We start from the raw sequence: 19594 nt of genomic DNA, 5'->3' as shown, positions 1-19594 counted from the left end.
TTGGACTTCCCAGCCTCCAGAGCTGTGAGCAACACATTTCTGTTGTTGAAAAGCTACCCAGTCTATGGTATTTTACAGCAACCCTAAAGAGTAAAGACAGCACCTGTTCCAGACTTCTTGGCAAAGGAGAAATACCCAGCCTCCTAGTCTCAATTTTCCTGTACAATTCATGTCTCTAGATCAGCGGTTGGGAAATTCTCTCTGCAGGGGGATAGGTAGTAAATAGTTTAGGCTCTGTGGGCCGTAGGGTTTCTGTCACAATTACTTAACTCTGCTATTGTAACACAAAAGCAACCTTAGGGGCACTTGAGTGGCTCAGTGGGTCAAGGGTCTGCCTTCGGCTCAGGTCATGATCTCAGAGTCCCAGGACTCTGGGAGCCTGGAGAGGTAGGTCTGGCTCCCTCCTCAGCAGGGAGTCTGCTTCTCCCTTTCCCTCTGCCTCTACTCCTGCTTGTGTGTGCGCACTCTCTCTCTCTCAAATAAATAAATAAATAAATAAATAAAATCTTCAAAAAAAAGAGGCCTTAGACAACATATAATTACATAAGCATGGCTGTGCTTCAAAAAAATATGATTTTAGACTGAAATTTGAATTTTGTGTAATTTTCAGGTATCACAAAATATTATTTTGATTTTTTTTCCACCACTTGAAAATGTAAAAACAATTCTTAGCTCACAAGATGTAAAAAAATAGGTGGCAGACCAGAGATTTGGCCTGTGGGCTCTATAGTTTGAAGACCCCTCCTACAGATGTCCCAACTCAGTGGTGGTGTTCATGCACAGTTAGGGAAGTTTGGCAAGTATTATGTTTCAGTCAATTTGTGTTTATATTGTTCTTGCAACACCATACATCACCATACGGGTTCATGTTTGAAAGCAAAGGAGAAAAAAGTGCTGAAAATTATTTCTAAACCTAAAGCTGGTACTGTGTTCACATGCTTCTTGTTTCAAGTCCTGCTTCTGTCTGAGTGGCCCCCTAGTAACTGAGTTACCATGGCAACAAGTGACGCCTGGGAGCTGGAAGTGAGAGGGGGTTTGGACTAAACTTTCTTGCCTCTGCTTCCTTCCACTTTTCCTTGCTCGGAGGAGATTATGGAGAAGGCTTTGTTAATCTCCCAGTCGATAATCTTCAAAGAAAAGCTACTTAACTATTTTGCCCTTAAAATTTAATAATGTGGTATTGTGGGATTTTTGATCTAAGACTTCATTAATTTTGCAGAGTACATAACATCCCATTTGCTAGCATATTATGAAATGCTTTAAATAATTAAAATGAAAGTAGTTCTGGCAAAATAAATGACAAAGACATGTTCTAGTGATTTCAGTCCTGGTATTTTTTTTTTTTTTCCCCTTCCTTGTTGCCTGACTGAATTTGAATTTGACCAGGTATTTTCTGGCTCATGTTTTAATGTAGAGTTTGAGTTCTCTCCCCCTGGTTGGTATTGCTTCTTTGGCAGAATAACCTGCCATCCTCTCATACCCCACGTCACAAAGCCCTGTACAGTTCCAGAAAAGACAAAATTGAAGCCACAGGGCTGAGTATCTTTTGAGGATGTTATGCTTCCTGTTCTAAGACTTAGAACACAGCCAGAAGAGAGGGCATCTTGCCATTCTTTCACATTCTTTGCCCAGTTATGTACTGTGTGCTCTGCGTGTGGACAACTGTTGGGACATAAAGAGTAATGAATGACCTGTATCCCAAGGAACTTATAAGGCAGACAAAGCATGAAACTTCAGGGTGGAAAGTTAAATGACAACACAATGGTTTTGTAATATGAGATAACAGTTCAGAAGAGCCTCCAAGAGGGGCCATGCCCATGCGCCAAATGGAGCAGATGGTGAGAGCTTTGAGGTCAGAAAGGGGAAGTCAGGGAGGCCTCTGGGAGAAGTGGGAACTTGGCTTTGTCCTTAAGAGAGAGGTAGAATTTGGAAAGGTAAATAAAAAGGAAGGAAGGCTGGAAGCCAACTCCAAGATTTGGAGTCCAAGTCTTGGCTTCACCAATAAATGGCTTTCTGACCTTAGGCAAGTAATTTTCAAAGGTTCTGTTTCCTCATCTGCAAAATGGTCACAGTTGGGTCCCTGGGAAGGTAGACTTGGAGGTGGGGATTACTGTGCGGGAGGTTTGTGAGGGAGTGTTCATGAGGCCACCATATGTAGCAAGGAGGGGAAGGAAGGGGACTGGGCACAGGGACACATCAGGCTGTGACACGGTCTCACTGGAGGCCTCAGTGGACCCTACAGAGAGCTCCGAAGCAGGGACGGCCCCATAGAACCCTCCTGAACTGGGGCGAGAAGGCCAGGCCTCTACAGCCCCAAGTCAACAAGCACTGGATGTGGGCTGTCCTGGGAAGGGACTGTGACTCAACAAGACATTCTTCGGCCAAGGTTCTCCACCAGTGGTATCCCCAGTGGCCGGATAGTACCTGCAAGGCCTGTTGTGATGAGTAAGTGATGTAATGCGGAGAAAACTGGTACATACAAGAGGCCTTCTTGAGGAAGAGTCAAGTATTCAGTACCTATCATTAAGAAGTAAAGAAGATCGCTTTTTATTCAAAAGAATATAAGGAAGGAAATGAAAGTTATATATTTTAGGGATACTGACTGTATCAGATTAATCATGTTAATTTTTTAAAAATTGATTTTGAGGGGCACCTGAGTGGCTCAGTTGGTTAAGCGACTGCCTTCGGCTCTGGTCATGATCCCAGAGTCCTCTGATCAAGTCCCATATCAGGCTCCCAACTCCATGGAGAGTCTGCTTCTCCCTCTAACCTTCTTCCCTCTCATGCTCTCTCTCACTCTCAAATAAATAAATAAAATCTTTAAAACAAAAACCAAAAAAATTGATTTTGAAAAAGATTAAGCCTATAGAAATATTGAATGAATAGCATGATAAATACTGACATGTGCTTCACCTAGATTCACCGGTTGTTAACATTTTGCCACATTTGCACAATCTCTTCATATCTATCTATATAATGTAGACATATATTTATACATTAATATAATTGTTATTGTTACTGTGACATTTGAGAATAAATTTTTTTCATCATGATTTTTCACACCTAAATATTTACATGTAAAACTCCTAAGAATGGGGACATTCTCATATATAACCTCAGTAAATGATTAAACTTAAGATATTTCAAATGATATATATTATATAATGTACTAATCAACATTCAAATTTCACAGATTGACCAAATAATGTCCTTTATAGCAACTTTTTTTCTGATCCAGGATACAAGCCAGTTTCACACATTTCATATAGTTGTTATATGTCTTTGGTATCATTTACTCTGAAACATTTCCTTAGTTTTTTGTTATCCTTCATGACGTTTTTGAAGAGTACGGGTGGGTTATTTTGTCGGCGGTCCCTCAATTTGGGTTTGTCTCGTTTTCCTTTATGATTAGATCTAGGTTTTACATTTTGTATGATATTCTATATAAGTGATTGTGTCCTTCTGAATTTTTTTTAAAGATTTATTTATTTGAGAGGGAATGAGAGTGGAGTGTGGGGAGAGGAGCAGAGGGAGAAGGAGAGAGAATCCCAAACAGACTCCATGCTGAGGGCAAGCCCAATGTGGGGCTCAGTCTCACCACCCGAGGTCAGGACCTTAGCCAAAACCAAAAGTCAAAGGCTCAACCGACAGCGCCACCCAGGCTCCCCTCCTTCTGAATTTTTGAAAATTTACTTTGGGAACTTGCAGACATACAAAAGTAGTCAGGATAGTATAATTAATCCCAGTGGACTCATCAGTCAGCCCAACAATTATCAACCAATGGTAAACCTTGCTTTATCTCTACTTCCAACTATTCTCCCATGTTGAGTCCCATTCACCATATCTTGTCATCCGTTTATTTTTCAGTAATACGTGAATGTTTTTATTTTTTATTTTCATTAACATATAATGTATTATTTGCCCCAGGGCTACAGGTCTGTGAATCACCAGTCTTACAGAATTCACAGCCCTCACCATAGCACATACCCTTCCCAGTGTCCGTCACCCAGCCACCCTCTCCCTCCCACCCCTCCACCCCAGCAACCCTCAGTTTGTTTCGTGAGATTAAGAGTCACCTATGGTTTGTCTCCCTCCCAATCCCATCTTGTTTCATTTTTTTCCTTCTCTTCCCCCAACAACCCCCTGTCATGCCTCTCAGATTCCTCATATCAGGGAGATCATATGATAATCGTCTTTCTCTGATTGACTTATTTCGCTCAGCAGTAATATGTGAATTTGAACTTGCTCTTTGACATCTCCCTTTTGGATGTACATGTGGTGAAGGTAAGATCTAGGGTAGAACAAACCTTCCGGCTGAGTTATCAGTGCCCCTCCAGGCTTACTGTGTGATGACTTAAGGGTATCAGGCCAGTGGCTTCATCATCTCCTACTGTGAGAAGGCGAAGCTCTGTAAGGAAATTGGGGAGCAGCACATGTGGTGATCCCAGCACCATGTTTCTTCAAGTTCTCCAAATGGGAGATGCTGAGGCTTAGTGAGCATTCACATATGCAGTGCCAGGCATAGAGCAGACCCTAGCATAGTGGTCAGGTGGGGGAAGGTATGGGGCAGAGAGACAGCAGCTGCTTGAGTTTATATCCCTCCTCATTATTAGTAGTGTGCTTCCTTGGACAAATTAGCCAGCCTCCTTGTGCCTGAGAGTTCTCCTCCATAAAGAAGAGCCAGTAGTGGTTCCTGCTACATGGGGTTGTTGTGAGGGGATGTCCTGTTGAGATTATGAATGCATGACTTGCACTTAGGATACTTCACAGCGCGTAGTAAGTGCTCAATTAAATGATAGCTCATAAGATTCTCAATATACATGTGGTTACTTCCTCTTGAAAAGCCCCAAGTGAAGTATCTGAAGGTACTGGCATGTGTTACTCTGCTAAGTGATGTTTTATACTTTAGGGCATTTGTGGGCGAAGAAGCTGTGAAAATATTTATATAGTGGTTTGGGTTTTTTTTTTTTTTTTTAAAGCATGCAAAAAGAAGTGTCAGTTCTTTGGGAAGGTGTCATGAAGTTGTTGAATATAAAACCAGCCCTTTACCATCATCTTCCAGCACTCAGTTTCCTGTCACGGCTACTTCTTACTCCTGCGGGGAGACCACTCCACAGTTGAAACTCCCTGCTGGAGGCACAGGCAGCGCCGGGCTCCCAGCAGCTGTGAGGTGGTGCCACGCAGAGTCCGCAGAATCTCAAGAAGTCTGTACTGACTTCCTTTCTGACTAAGTAATTTCCATGCACATTTGAAGAGAGGTTGCTATTCATATATGGATGGATGGATGGATGGTTGGTTGGATGGATGGATGGTTGGTTGCATGGATGGGCCTTTGTGGCTTCATAGGCCACTGTGACTTCATGGGCCTCCTGAAGCTTGTACCCTCAGGGCAGGGGTTTTTGGATTTTTGTTGACAAGTTTTCTTTACAACCATTAGCTGGATTTGATTCCTGGCCTGGCTAGAGAATGGTCCAGTTGTTCAGCTTCCAGCTCTGAGGATAGTAAGTGACACTGTTGTGGAAAGGACCAGTCCTTTAACACACACAGGCCAAGATGATGTATCATGTCACAAAGGTGTTTTTCAACATGAATGAATAGTTCTCCTGGCCTTTATATATCAAGTAATGTGACTAGTGTCCTCGGCTTTGCTGCTTAAAGTGTGCTCCATAGACCAGCAGCAATGACATCACTTAGAAGCTTCTGAGAAATGTGGAATCTCTGTCCTCACCCCTCCTAAATTAGAATGTGCATTTTAGTAAGTTCTTTGGAGATTCATATACGTATTAAAATTTGAGAAGCACTAAATCCAAAGGATTTCACCCTGGGGAGAGTTTGTTACCAGAGTATGAATTAGGATCAATCTTAATAAAAGCCAAATATAATATAAAAATATATTTATGCTTTTAAAGCCTCAGTTTTTTAGACTTTTTCTTTTACTTATGTCCTATTGACTTTATTAAGGAAGGTATAAATTATATTTAATAAAGCTCACCTTTTTTAGTATACAGTTCTATGAAATTTGACAAATGTGAACAAGAAAATTCACTTTTTTTAGTATATTGTATATATAGTATATATACTATATAGTTCTATCAATTTTGATAAGCGCATATAGTCATATAACCATCACCACTGTCAAGATTATGGAACAATTTCTATACAGATTTTAGAACCTCCAAAAATTCCTTGTGCTTCCTCTTTGTAACCTATCTCTCCTGTCATTGTCCCATCATGTAACCCATCTCCCCATTGATCCATTTTGTGTTGCTATAGTTTTATCTTTTCCAGAATATCATAGAAATGAGCTCATCACTTAGCATCATAGGCCTTCACTGTAACTGGATGGTAGTTGTGGATATGGATCTAGAGCTATGAATAGTTATATGCTAGACCTTAGAGTAGTTCTGAATTCCTTTGTTCCCCCTTAGAATTTCCACAAGGAGAGCCAGGTTTGGGGGATAGTTTCACACACCTCAGGAGCAGTTATCCTGAAGGTTTGTGGACCCACTAAACCTGCTATGAGAGGGACTCACTACCCAGGATATTCTGTAGATGAACATCTGGTTTCCTTGTCAGGGACTTGTCAGGTTCTTGCAGTGGCCAAGAGGCCTTAATGCCTGGGAACCATGGGGGAAGGGTGGACTCTACTGTCCTGTCCAGTGGGACAAAGTTCTATGGATGGGAGACACCTCACCAAAACTCAGCCTGAGAATGGGCAGCCATGGAGAAAGCCTAATGTGCTTGGGGAGCTTCTGAGCGCATTTTCCTGTTGGAAGGTCAATGCACTGAAAAACATCTGGGCCCTAAGAAATTTTCTTGATGAGAAGGATGGCAGCTCTTTGTAACCACAACTCTGAATCATCTCTACATTGACAATTCATGCACAGGACACAGGAAGACAAAATATTTGCCTATGTGGACATATGTCTCCTCTTTGGGAAATGCGGTGATACATATCTCAGGCTTCTGGAAGTTGTCCACAGCTCACTGAAGCTCTGGGGGTTTTTTGAGGCCTTTCCCCCTGCCCCGTTTCATTTTAGTTCCTATGGCTCTGTCTTCAACTTACCTAGTCTTTTCCTCTGCAGTGTCTGATGGGTTAATCGCAATCAGTGTATTTTTCACCTGAGATGTTAAAGTTTTCTTCTCTAGAAGTTTGGTTTGAATCTTTAAATATATCTATCTATCTATCTATCTATCTATATATATATATATATCTTTCATGTCATTGATTAACATTGTCAATATTTCCTCTAGCTACTTGAACAGGTAGAATACAGTTAAATCATTTTAATGTCCTCATCTGCTAATTCTAATGTCTGTGTCATTTCTCAGTTGGTTTCGATAGACTGATTTTTTTCTCCTAATTGTAGATAATATGTCTCTATTTCCTGGTATTCCAGGTCATGTTTGACTGAATGTCTGGCATTGTGAATTTTCCTTTGTTGTTGCTGGTTATTTTTGTATTCCAACAAGCAGTCTTTTTTTTAAGATTTTTTTTTTTTTATTCATTTGACAGAGAGAGATCACAAGTAGATAGAGAGGCAGGCAGAGAGAGAGAGAGGGGTAAGCAGGCTCCCTGCTGAGCAGAGAGCCCGATGCGGGACTCGATCCCAGGACCCCGAGATCACGACCCGAGCCGAAGGCAGCGGCCTAACCCACTGAGCCACCCAGGCGCCCCCCAACAAGCAGTCTTGACCTTCGTTTTAGGATTCAGTCAAGTTACTGGGAAACAGTTTGATACACTTGGGTCTTACTTCTGAGCTTTGTCTTGGAGGACGAGGGCAGCTTTTAGCCATGGCTAATTACTGCCCATTATTGAGGTGAGACCCTTCTGTATACTCTACCTAATGGCCAGTGAATTGTCAGGTTTAATAACAAGGGACACTTTGGCAGGTGTGAAGAGGCGCTGTTCCTGGCCCCATGTGAGCTCCAGGTACTTTTCTCCTTTTAACTCTTCTGCGTGGCTTTTCCCTTTGCCTCAGTAATTTCCTTGCACGCATGCAACCCGTCTGTGTTTAGCTGAATCACTAGTCTCTGTATGGGTGTATGAGGATATGCAGCTTTATGGGTGTATAAAGGTATGTTTGTTTCAAATATTTAGAAATAGGTTTTGTTTTGTTACTTTTGTTTATTAATTATGTAAAGTGGTTCCATGGATCCAAACTCAAATCCATAAAAAGGCATGTTTAAGGAAGATAGCTTCTATCCTTGATCCCTTACCCTATTCTCTCCCTTCCCCAAGAGGGAATCTAAAAAAACAGTTTATTCATCATCCTTTCATTTGAAAAATATATTCAAATAAAGGCATCCTATCTCTCACTTCTTAAGAAATTGGTAGCACATTATACATACTTCTGTGTGCTTCACTTAGCAATATATCCTGGAGATTGCTTCATAGCAGGATGTAGCTATAGACTTCATTTCTTTTCACAGCTTCCATGGTCTCCTTTGTGTGGATGGGCCGTTGTTCATTCACCCTGTCCCTTAGATGGACATCCGAGTTTTTCTAGCATTAGCTATTCGAAATGGCACCAAGTGCATTTGGCTTTTTTGTTTTATTTCCAGCTTATCTTTGAGATAGATTTCTAGAGGTGGGATTGTTCAAGTAGCTAAGAGGAAATATTGACAATGTTAATCAATGACATTAAAGATAGTTATATATTTATGTATATTATGTATATACATAATGCATCTATAATTCTCATAGGCATTTCCAAATGCCTTTTTGCATTATAGTAGCAATGTAAGAAAGTGCCTATTCTCTGGTTTCCCCACAGAGTATGTTATCAAATTTGAGATTTTAGGTTTTCTATTATCTTCCTTTCTTTTCCCCTCCCCCTCTTTCCCTCTCTCCCTCCCTCCCTCTGTCTTTCTCTCTGTCTCTCTTATAAATGTAGTCTTTCACTGTGGGGTCTATTTAACTTTGCTTTTGATATATTTTGTGGAATCTAGGAAGTTGTATTTTCATCTCTGTCAACACTTGAGAGCCTAGTACAGAAAATGTGTTAAATTCTAGTTTTGGAGTGGAAGGGAAGAAGCCACTTTCGCCCTCAGAGTTCAGCTGAGCTTTCCAACCAGTTTCCCCAGAAACATTGTTTATTGAGAGTCAAACGGGTATCGCTCACATGGATTAACGCAAAGTGATGTATGGGTGGGTGTGTGTTGGGGGGTTGGTTAGCCATTTAGCCAGTGATCTTTGTGGGAATTATGAGGAACACTTTCCAGGACTGTTGACCTTGGTGTCGGTGGGCGTAGTTGCCGAACAGCTGGAGTCACTGTGGTCACGTGCAGCGTCAGGCCCAGGTGGGCACTGCTCTCCATTCCGTGGGCAGTGAGCACATAGTCTCTGTTGAAGAAGAGGGGAAGCAAGGTGGTTTTTACGGAGCTGCCCAGTGTCCTGGTGTGTTTAGTGGGATGCACTCGCAACTTACCTTGTGGCATGCCCGAACAGTGTGTGCCGCTTCGATGCTCAACACTGGTTTGTGTATTTGCGTGTGTGCATCACAGAGGCCTATCCTTGGCCAGAGGGCACTAGCTCTTGTGTGAGCTGTTGTGGTTGCAGAGCCTTCTTTGAGTGCTGCAGGGCTGTGGAGAGTTTCCTGCAGATTCCATCACTGAGCTCTCATGTCAGCTGTTTGGAAAGGTCTGGGCAAGGTCAGAGCACAGCCCTGGCCGAGTGTTGTGATGAGGACTGAAGGCAACTATTTAGAAGCTGCAGAAGGCATGAGGAGGTTCTATAGTAACACTGAGGTCAAACATAGTAATTGGTTCAGTCTCAGTTAGCTGGCTCAGAAGTTCTTGAAATTTTTCTGTCACTTTCAATTACAGGAAGACCTTGACCGAGGAAGGTCAAACTGAAGATTAGAAGCCCATGACCTTTATTGTCCTTCTTGTTAACCTGATACACGGCTCATCATATAGTAGCAATTACTTGGGAAAATGATGGTGGAGCATTAAGCACTTGCTAAAAATGCTTCCAAGATGGAGCTGCAGGAGTTTCGTAATAGTGTCAGCTCAGGTTCTGAACTGGACCAAAGCCGTAGCCGTGTGTTTGTGAAGGGAAGCTTGCTTACAATGCCCAGAGGAGGTGTGATAAAGGAAGTGTGCTAGGACAGACACCCTCTCCCACATACAGCTCTTACCACATACCTGTGAGATGGCAAGACTCTCCATTCTATAGAGAGGTTGTATTTCAGGAGGTTAAGAAACTTTCCCATGGGGCGCCTGGGTGGCTCAGTGGGTTAGGCCACTGCCTTCGGCTCGGGTCATAGTCTCGGGGTCCTGGGATCGAGTCCCGCGGGGGCCTGCTTCCTTCCCTCTCTCTGCCTGCCTCTCTATCTACTTGTGATCTCTCTCTGTCAAATAAATAAATAAATAAATAAAATTAAAAAAAAAAAAAAGAAACTTTCCCACTGTCACACAGTCAGTAAGTGGCAAGACTACATTTGGAATAGAAGTATAGTTAATCCCAAAAATAATGCCACGAACCACAACCAACCAGAGTTGGATGGTGACAGTTGGGTTCCATCAGGAACTCTAAAGGTGACTTTTAATTACCACGAGCTTTTCACGTGCCTGGTGTCATTTCTGGAACCTACTTGTTCTCATTTTGTAGTCATAAGTACTTGCAACTGACCCCACTTTGAGAATCTGTGGCTACAGAAAGGTCAAGCAAGACCCAAAGCCAAATTGGCTTCCAGGCTTGGTCTGCCCCTATCAAATCCTAGGCCCCATCTCATGCCTTTCTGAGTTGGTAGGTATTTGAGATCTCTATTTTGACGGCATCTCATCCTGTCAGCCCAGGCTTCTCCTTTGTCAAATATATTTAATACAAAATCTTTCAGGATTTCCAAGTGCTTTATGAATAAAGCTCATTCTTTCTCACTGATTGAAATAACCTTTCAGTGGAGAAATAGATGAAGTGATGTTCTCTTCTCCGCTTTCCAAATCTCATTGAAGAGGTGTTAGTTATGCTTCAAGCCATCCCTCTCTTTAATAAAAGGTCAGTGTCAGGCAGCAACACTTTGGAGGAACTGCAGATTGAAGCCAGCATTTCAGTTTCAAAACAACAAACAAAAATTTGTCTGCAAGGAAGGCTTGGTGACCAGCAAATGAGGGCTTCTTGTCCAGAGAACAGTGGTTTCACATTTACATACAAGATTTGAGAGAGCCTTTACAGAACAGGTCAGACTTCTTACTCAGCTGTCTCAAGGTCCACAATCAATTAATCGTGTTTTTCTTAAGAGTCTGTTATGTGAGGTGCCTCATGGCTAAGTGCCATGAGGCACAAAGCAAGGGAGACACCTTATACTCTCCCTGGGAAGACGGGAAGCTTGAAGTATGATTCACAAGACTGGGGCAAATGTCACGTGCCCCTGAGTGAAGGAGGGGCCCATCTCTTCTGAAGGCTTGGACAGGTCCGCACTGCTCAGAGGATGCCTTCTCCCTCACATGGACCTGGTACACCTACGTCCCCAGCCCAGGAATTAGCCCCTGTCTATGAAGGTAAAGCTCAGCCTCATCACCACTAACCCACATGTCAGCCAGTTTGTTCCTGCCTCTCAGGTCTGGGCAACTTTATCTCAAACCCTAAGTCCACGTCCCATGATGGTTCACAGCCCTCCCTGGGAGTTCCGTAATTCCTACAAGTTAGGAATATCTCATCTTCTGTCTCCATTGTCCCCATTCTACGCCATATTGGTCTAGACTGCAAGACCTAGCCTCTTTATCCGTTTTCCCCAGTACTCCTACTTAACCAAATTGTCTGTGAGGGCACTAGACCTGTCTGAGGGTCTGGGTGCCAGTAATGAAGGTGTCATATCACAAAGACTTAAGCAACTTCAAACTAGTCACTTAGGCATCCCTGTTCTTAAAGAAGTGTTCTTTAGTGTACCTGTTGCAGATACACTCAGCGGGAAGCAGGCTCCGAGATCATTTTCCTGCAGCAAGTTTCCAGCACTGGGGCTGCCTCTCTGGGTCCATACGTGTTGGGGGAGAGAAGGAAGGCAGAATGGACAGAGGGAGAAGTTGAGCTATGGTACTGTCTCAGCAAGGCCTTCTTTGACCAGATGGGACTGGCGGAGGCTGGGATGACCCTGCAAAGTTGTCCCAAGTTGACTGGCAGGGGCTGAACTTGAGAGCCCCGCATCTGCCAGTCACTGGTCCCAGGACCAGGGCAGTTCCCCAGCTGGGTAGCAGGCTGAGGGCTCCCCGCCAGGGCCACTCCCCAGAGCTGGAGAATGAGATTTCAGTCGTAAAAGGGGATCTTGTGGTACAGCCCAAAGTCCACTATCCTCCCAGAGGTCTCATTTCCCAGCTTTACTCCAGTTCTCCAACATTTTTTGTTTTTTTTTAACCCTGTCTCAGGAGCAAAGTAAAGTGTTCTCATGCCAGGCACCTTAGCCATTCCCCTAGTTCTTGGGCTTTTGCTCACATCTATGCCTCCCAGATCTCACTTTCCTTGAAAAAGTCTTCTCCGGGTATTTTTTCTTTTTCTTTTTCTTTTTTTTTTAAAATTTTTTATTTAGTTATTTGACAGAGAGAGATCACAAGTAGACAGAGAAGCAGGCAGAGAGAGAGAGGGAAGCAGGCTCCCCGCCGAGCAGAGAGCCCGATGCGGGACTCGATCCCAGGACCCTGAGATCATGACCTGTGCCGAAGGCAGTGGCTCAACCCACTGAGCCACCCAGGCGCCCTCCAGGTATTTTTTCTAAATACTGTGTGTGTGTGTGAGTGTGTGTGTGTGTGCGCACGCACATGCACCAGCTGATGCTTAACACATGTGCACCCGAAATCCATTTGTTCCATTTCAGTAACAACAGGAGGCAACATAGGTAAATCGCTGTAGTGCATGGAGGTGGGTTTTAGGGTTTGAACAATCTGCATTTGCAACTTGGCTCCTCTTCTTACTCTGTAGTCTTGGACAAATCCCTCTGCCTCTCCAAGACTTGGTTTCTTCACCTGCAAAATGGAGAAATAATTAGCTTGGGTACTAAATATCATTCTATTTCGTACTAAGTGGGCACCCAGTAAATGCTCTCCTCTCTTTGCACGTCTCTTTCTGGATCCTTTCAATGGCCATTCACAGGCCCCTGACTTTATGAGTTGGTGTCTAATTGGTTAGGAAGTGATTATTTTCTTATTTTTTTCCCCTACATAAAATTGAAATCCTGCCTTCCAAGCACACCATCCTAAAGAGGGCCCTTTAGCTATTGTCAACTGCAAAATAGAGGTCTAAGTCTGGGGAGTGGAGACCAGGTGGGGTCACAAGTTCAAGGACTACTCAGGTAAGCAGCATCAAAGCTTCAGTCTGCCTAGTAGCCCTTATTGACTCTTCCTGCTCATGTATTTTTTCCTTTTAGAGCCATAAATCGAATATGTTTCATGTCTTTGAGTTCCCCTGTAGTAAATTTGTCCTTTGCCCAGCTTGGGCAATGAACATTATTTTGAAACAATTAAGAACACTTAGGATAAATCTATAATAAATTAACACAGCTGTTCCCATATTATTTTGAAATATCCAGCATCTGTTTGATGCTGGAAACCCTAACCACCACCAGGTACTGCAGGTTAAGCAGGAAGTCGCATGTTTATTGCTTTATTTATTGAGTTTTGATGGTAATAGTGTCCGATTTGCCAAATTAGAAAAAGAAAGCAAGGCAACCCGACTTTTCAATTCCCAGCCATGGAACAAGCTCTCACAGCTGGGCTCCCAAATCACAGGACCTTAGGAAGAAGTCAGGCTCCTCCTGACAGTACAGTAGGAAGATATTGGCAAAGAAATAACCTAAACAAAGGTCAATTTTGACTCTTGAGAAGATGGTGGAGTCAGGGAGTCACAGCTGTCCTTCCTTAAACCCTTCTGGCTGTGAGGGGCACAGGCGACTGCGTCACTCTTGTGTAACCTGAGTGTGTCAAGGAAATAGCCAGAAGCACTTTGGGTAGAGTCAGATGCAGAATAATGGGCAAATCTTAGAAAAAGTGAAAGAATACCAGAGTCATAGTGTTTTCAACCCCATATGAAAGAGGTGTTTTCTGTGCACCTGTGCCATGGAAATGAGCTGGGTGGGCGTGGGAGCAGGTGTGCTCCTTGGTGGGGCCCAGGGTTGTCTCTTGCTGCTTCAGTGGGGCCAGGTTCTTGGCAGCGACCCCTGGCACTGGATACGGGAGCCTCAGGACACCTTGTCGTCATGCGCCTAGACTTCTGACAAGACCCCTCGTCCCCCCACCCCCCCAGCCGCCTCGGTAAGAGCAGGTAAGTACTCGCTGGAGAAACCAGAGCCTTCTCCGTCTACTTCTTATCCTGTAAGGATCAAAAAATAGCCTCCAGGTTACATCAGGTTCCAAGAAATATGAACCAAATGCTCAATAAGCAAGTGTTAGCTCTTGTTGCCTTCAGTGGCATTGACTGAGCCCCTGGTATTTGCAGAGAATAATGAAGAGAGAAATGAAAGACAGTCTTTGCCTTTGAGAGACTGAAAATCTACTTTACTGAAAAATTTATTCTCTAACACTTTGTCAAAAGGATTTGAAAATAGAATTACCAGTTGACACATATGAACAGCATGCTTTGCTGATCACAGCTTACCTCTAATACGTGCGAGACGTTTATTTAATCCGTTCTCCAATCGTGTATAATATGCAGTACGACTTACAGAATAATATATATATAAAATGAAGAACAGAGACAGAGTGAGGAAATCAAGTGTGTCCTGGTTGCTGTGGCTGAATGTATAGTGTGGCCCTGAGCTGCCAGAAAGTCAAGTCAAAAGAGGGAAATAGGATATAATTTCTAGTTCTCATTATCAGGAATTTGAACGTGGTTCCTTATGGAAGACAGGGCTCCTCACGTGGGGTTTATATATGGCATATTGAGTAAACTCCTATCCTCAACAATCTTTCTGCAGGAAATGCACACGTGAACTTTATAACGGTGGCTTCTTTGATAAAATAAAAAGCCGTTTGATGATTACTTAAGCTGTGTAGCTTCCTAGTGGCCTAACTCTATTTAAAGGTAAAAGTGGGATTACCTAGAGAATTTACAATCTGTTGATTTTAATTAGAATTAAATGTTTGCTTCTCATTTAAATTAAAAATATGTGATCCTTGAAGAAAGGATGAGAGCAAAACTGAAGGCAGATTTTAGTTTAAATTCTCTTTGGAATAAATGACAGGGATGCCCTTGGCTGATTTGATGAGTATGTTTTCCTACGACCATGCATTAATTAACTAATAGCGTTTTGACTTTCTATTTTGATGGTCAACTCCTAATCAAGGGGTGTTAAAGTACAATTACTATTATAGACGTTCTAAGAAAAGCAGGGCACGTATAACATCCAGTAGAGCTTAATGTGGAGCCTCATCAGCCTCTGATCAGGAGTTCTGCTCAGTTGGTTTGCCCGTATCTTGGCGGTAGAATCTCATCCATAATAACCAGGAAAATCTTAATGTAATAGAACACACAGGTGTTTCTTAACTCAGAGCTCTTTAAAAACATCTCAAGGATTTGTTCAGTGTGAGCAACTTTATCCTCTGGCGTGTGAACACTTTATGAACACAAACTATTGGAACAAATTCTGATGACGCCGTGAGAGAGGTTGAAAGAGAATAAGCACAGTAGACTCCCGTCTCCTTCTCTAAGAACTGAGGATTACCCTTTTCCAGTGACTCTTCCAGTCTGTCCTAGATTTTTCTTCTCCTTTATGGTACACGTTTTGCTGGTAGTCTTCTGCCAGTCCCAATCTATTCTGGACTAGGATGATCTACTCTTTGTAGATTAGGGCCCTTTTATAACTTTAAAAAGTTACTTATACTTACACCCGAGGATTCTCAAGATTCAATTTAAGCTCTGTCTTTGTTGGCTGGTTTTTTTTTTTTTTAAGATTTTATTTATTTGACAGAGAGAGAGATCACAAGCAGGCAGAGAGGCAGGCAGAGAGAGAGGAGGAAGCAGGCTCCCCGCTGAGCAGAGAGCCCGATGTGGGGCTCGATCCCAGGACCCTGAGATCATGACCTGAGCCAAAGGCAGTGGCTTAATCCACTGAGCCACCCAGGCGCCCCTGTTGGCTGTTTTTTAATAACTCATGCACCCCCAGTGCATTCTGTAAAATGCTGGGTGCTACTTAATTCCCTTGTTTGCTCAGCCTGTAGCTCTTTCTGATATCAGGATGCCTGTTCTCTGCATGAATAGTCTACCTGCCATGGTACTGGGAAAACCATATTAAAACTCTCTGGAAGACACTCTTTCTCACCTGAGTCTTTGGGAAATACCAAAGTAACACAAGGTGGGCCCTGAAGTTGAAGTTGTTACTTAGTTTATTTAAAAAGAAGAAGTCATTGGCATGCCAATAAAAAGAGTCATTTCCTTGTTGAGATCGAGGCTTAAGTGGATCTGCTACCATCAGAGGTGTGGGCGCCATGACCCTCAGTGCGAGTCACCACAAAATGACCTCCTCTCCCCCTGCCTGCGATAGTGCAAGATGGTGTTGTGATTAAACACAGCTCCCACACGATGATGTTTCATTCCCCCCAACATCACACCGAGATTCCTCATAGACTGCAACATTTGGGTACAAGACAAATGGCTTCTAATTTTGTTTTTCGTGACACCATTATCTGCATAAGTGGAAGACCAGATAGTGAGTAAGTTAACGTAGGGGATGAGCCTTTTGCCAGACAGCCCGAAGAACGCTACAGAGAAAACCCTTCATGGTCAGAAGTATGAGGGTGAAATATTGAAATCCGAAAGGCGGATATGATTATATGATTTCCTTATTGGATTCTGTGCACAGGAAAAGATACTGAGACGACTTGATGAGATTCTTCATCTGGTTCGTTGCTGATTTCTCAGCTTCAAGATTTGGTGCTCAGTAAACACCAGTGGGTGAACGAGTGGATGAGTGAATGAAATATGGGTGCATTCCAAAATGGGTTTCTTCCTCCTGCATCCTCAAATCTCTAAAAAGTGGCTCGAGGATCTCTGAGAATCCCCTGGCTGGGTTGTCAGTGGGCTTGAGGAGAATGGGCCTCCAGGACACTTTTCAGATATGCATATTCAGTGAGCGGTGGAGTTTTTGTGTGAGGCTTGACGTGAGGTGTTGAGAGGAGACAGTGGGGCCTTCAAGGTGAATTCTCAGGACTAGATGGGGAGAGATTTTGTAGTCGTCATCACTGATGAATGATTACGCTATTACCTTCCGGAGATTTCGTTTTATTTATTTATTTTTTAAAAAATTTCCTGCATCTCAGGTTGTTTTTTTTTTTTTTTAAAGATTTTATTTATTTACCTGACAGACAGAGATCACAAGTAGGCACAGAGGCAGGCAGTGAAGCAGAGGGGGAAGCAGGCTCCTTGCTGAGCAGGGAGCCTGATGCTGGGATTCTGACCTGAGCCAAAGGCAGAGGCTTTAACCCACTGAGCCACCCAGGCACCCCTCAGGTTGTTTGTTTGTTTGTTTGTTTTTTGCTTTTAATTCTTTTTGAATTTTCCTTTTTATATGACAAATCTGCTCTCAGACTTAGAGGTGAACAGCAATGGCAGAGACTCTGGCCTTCGTACATTTTGAGTGTCAGCTCAGCGGGATACGCTCGTTGGCTGCTTCTGAAAATTGGTGGGAAAAATACAGCATGTATTGCAGGAAAATGACAAATACAGGGCCAGACAAGAGTCGTATAACAGCATACTGGGGCATCTTAAGCCGTTTGCCTCATTCCAAACTCTGCTTGAAAATGAGGTTTCAAGCTGCTGTTGTCCATACTCCTGATAGGGTGCTTGTAAACCCGCAGCCCGGCCTTTGCCTCTAGCTCCCCAGCATGAGCACCTCAGATCTCCTCCGCCATGGTTAGGGAGAAAGAGACATCCACTGGCCCTGTGAGTTCTTCCCTCCCGTGGGCTCCACTGTGGATCGGTGGGGTTTCGTGCATCCCTCATCCTTGGTTCACATATATCCAGAACCATATCAGCCCTGTGGATTTAGAAGCCTGGAACTTTCAAATCACCTCTGTGACTTACCAGTTCTGTAGTTTTGGAAAAATTGCCAAAACTTCCTGCACCTCCTTCTGCTCCAGAGAACAGTAAAGATAATGTTGCCTGCTCTCATTGGTTTATTATGAACCTTGAATTAAATGCAGCAAAGCATAAGAAGCACACTGTTGTACTCCGTGGTGTGGCCCGAGTATTAATGAGTGAATAATGTTTGGGAAAATGGGTGATATGCAAGAGCAGAAGTATTAATCAACGGGTTAAGGCAGCATATTTGCCACTTGGAAGGGACCCTTTAGGCCAACACGGAAAAGGAGATCATTGAAGAGCATAGCCCTTGCAAACATTTGGTGTATGCAAATCAGTAAGGTCTATTGATAAACATCCTGGAGAAAGTGAAGATTTAGCAAAAGTTGTGAACAAGTGGCTATCGCTTTCAAGAGCTACTGGCTAATTAATTCAATATAAGACAAAGGTTAGAGATATTTTAAACTTATATTTTCATTTTAAAGAACTGGTTGTCTTAATTTATCTTAGGAAAATATTAGAAACTGTCGTAAACACCAGGTAGGTAAGCTCAGAAAGTAACCAGACTACAGTCACCCAAGAACTTATGAGCTTTGTCCATAGAATGATAATCACCCAAAAGAAGGTACCTAACACCAAAATGGGGAGGGAGAGTCGGTTGAGGATATGTGATTGCCCTGAAACATAAGAAGCTCAGTTCTTGGAGTCAGGGAGACTCAGGTACAAACTTGGACTTCTTGCCACTGAACAATTATATGACCTTGAGCTAGTTGCACTATGTCTTTGAGATCAGTTTTATCATTTGTAGACAAGACAGGGAATATTGACTGTCCTCACTGTATTATAGACGAAGCAACAAATCTGAACTATTTCCTGTCACTGTTGCCATATGCAATCTTACCGCTTTAAACCAACACACGCAGAAGAGTCACATGCCTAATGTGTATGACCAGGACGTACACAAGACTTGGTTGCTTTTCTCCTACGATGACAGTAGTGCAGAGTTCTGGTTCTGGTTCTGGTTCTGGTTCTGGTGATAGTGGTTATAGTTCTGCCCCCTGAGTTGACGTCCAAATCAAGCAACATTTCGATGATGTACTTTTGCCAGAAACAAATGAAATGGCAGTTTTCCTCACTCATTTAAAAGGTTTGCAAATCAAGCTACATTTACTTTTGAGTCTCCTATACAGAGAAATAAGTGTCAGCTGCCAACCCAACCATGCTGGCATTTATTCTTGTAATGACATGTAATTTTCTTCATCTAACCATACCTGGAATTCTGGTTGTGAATCTCCAGATTCATCTCCAGAAATCGCATGTTGCTTTCTTTGCTTTCTTCCAGTTTCCCCATAGAAAAAACTCCTGTGTGTTATGTATGTGTGCGTGCGTGTGTTGCATTAGGGACGTTAAGTTGCCGAATACCATAACCCCCATCTCACACCGCCTCACATCCTGTTCATCCTTTTAGAGCACAGACGGCAGTGGATGGAGGTGGAAGCTCACAGAACAACGATTCAATGATACTAGGTTTCTCTTTTGCTTATCTCTGCTGTCCCAAATAAGGATCAAGTAGTTTGGCCCATACGT

General features: G+C 43.0%; 1 protein-coding gene across 4 annotated transcripts in view; it reads left to right on the top strand.

Moving 5' to 3' along the window:
• Positions 1–19594, top strand: part of NEK11 (NIMA related kinase 11) — a 247732-nt gene that overhangs the window by 201583 nt on the left and 26555 nt on the right. The window lies entirely within an intron of this gene.

This window comes from Meles meles, chromosome 4 (assembly GCF_922984935.1).
Source record: "Meles meles chromosome 4, mMelMel3.1 paternal haplotype, whole genome shotgun sequence".
Taxonomy (NCBI): Eukaryota; Metazoa; Chordata; class Mammalia; order Carnivora; family Mustelidae; genus Meles; species Meles meles.
This window is presented reverse-complemented; position numbering and strand designations above follow the sequence as displayed.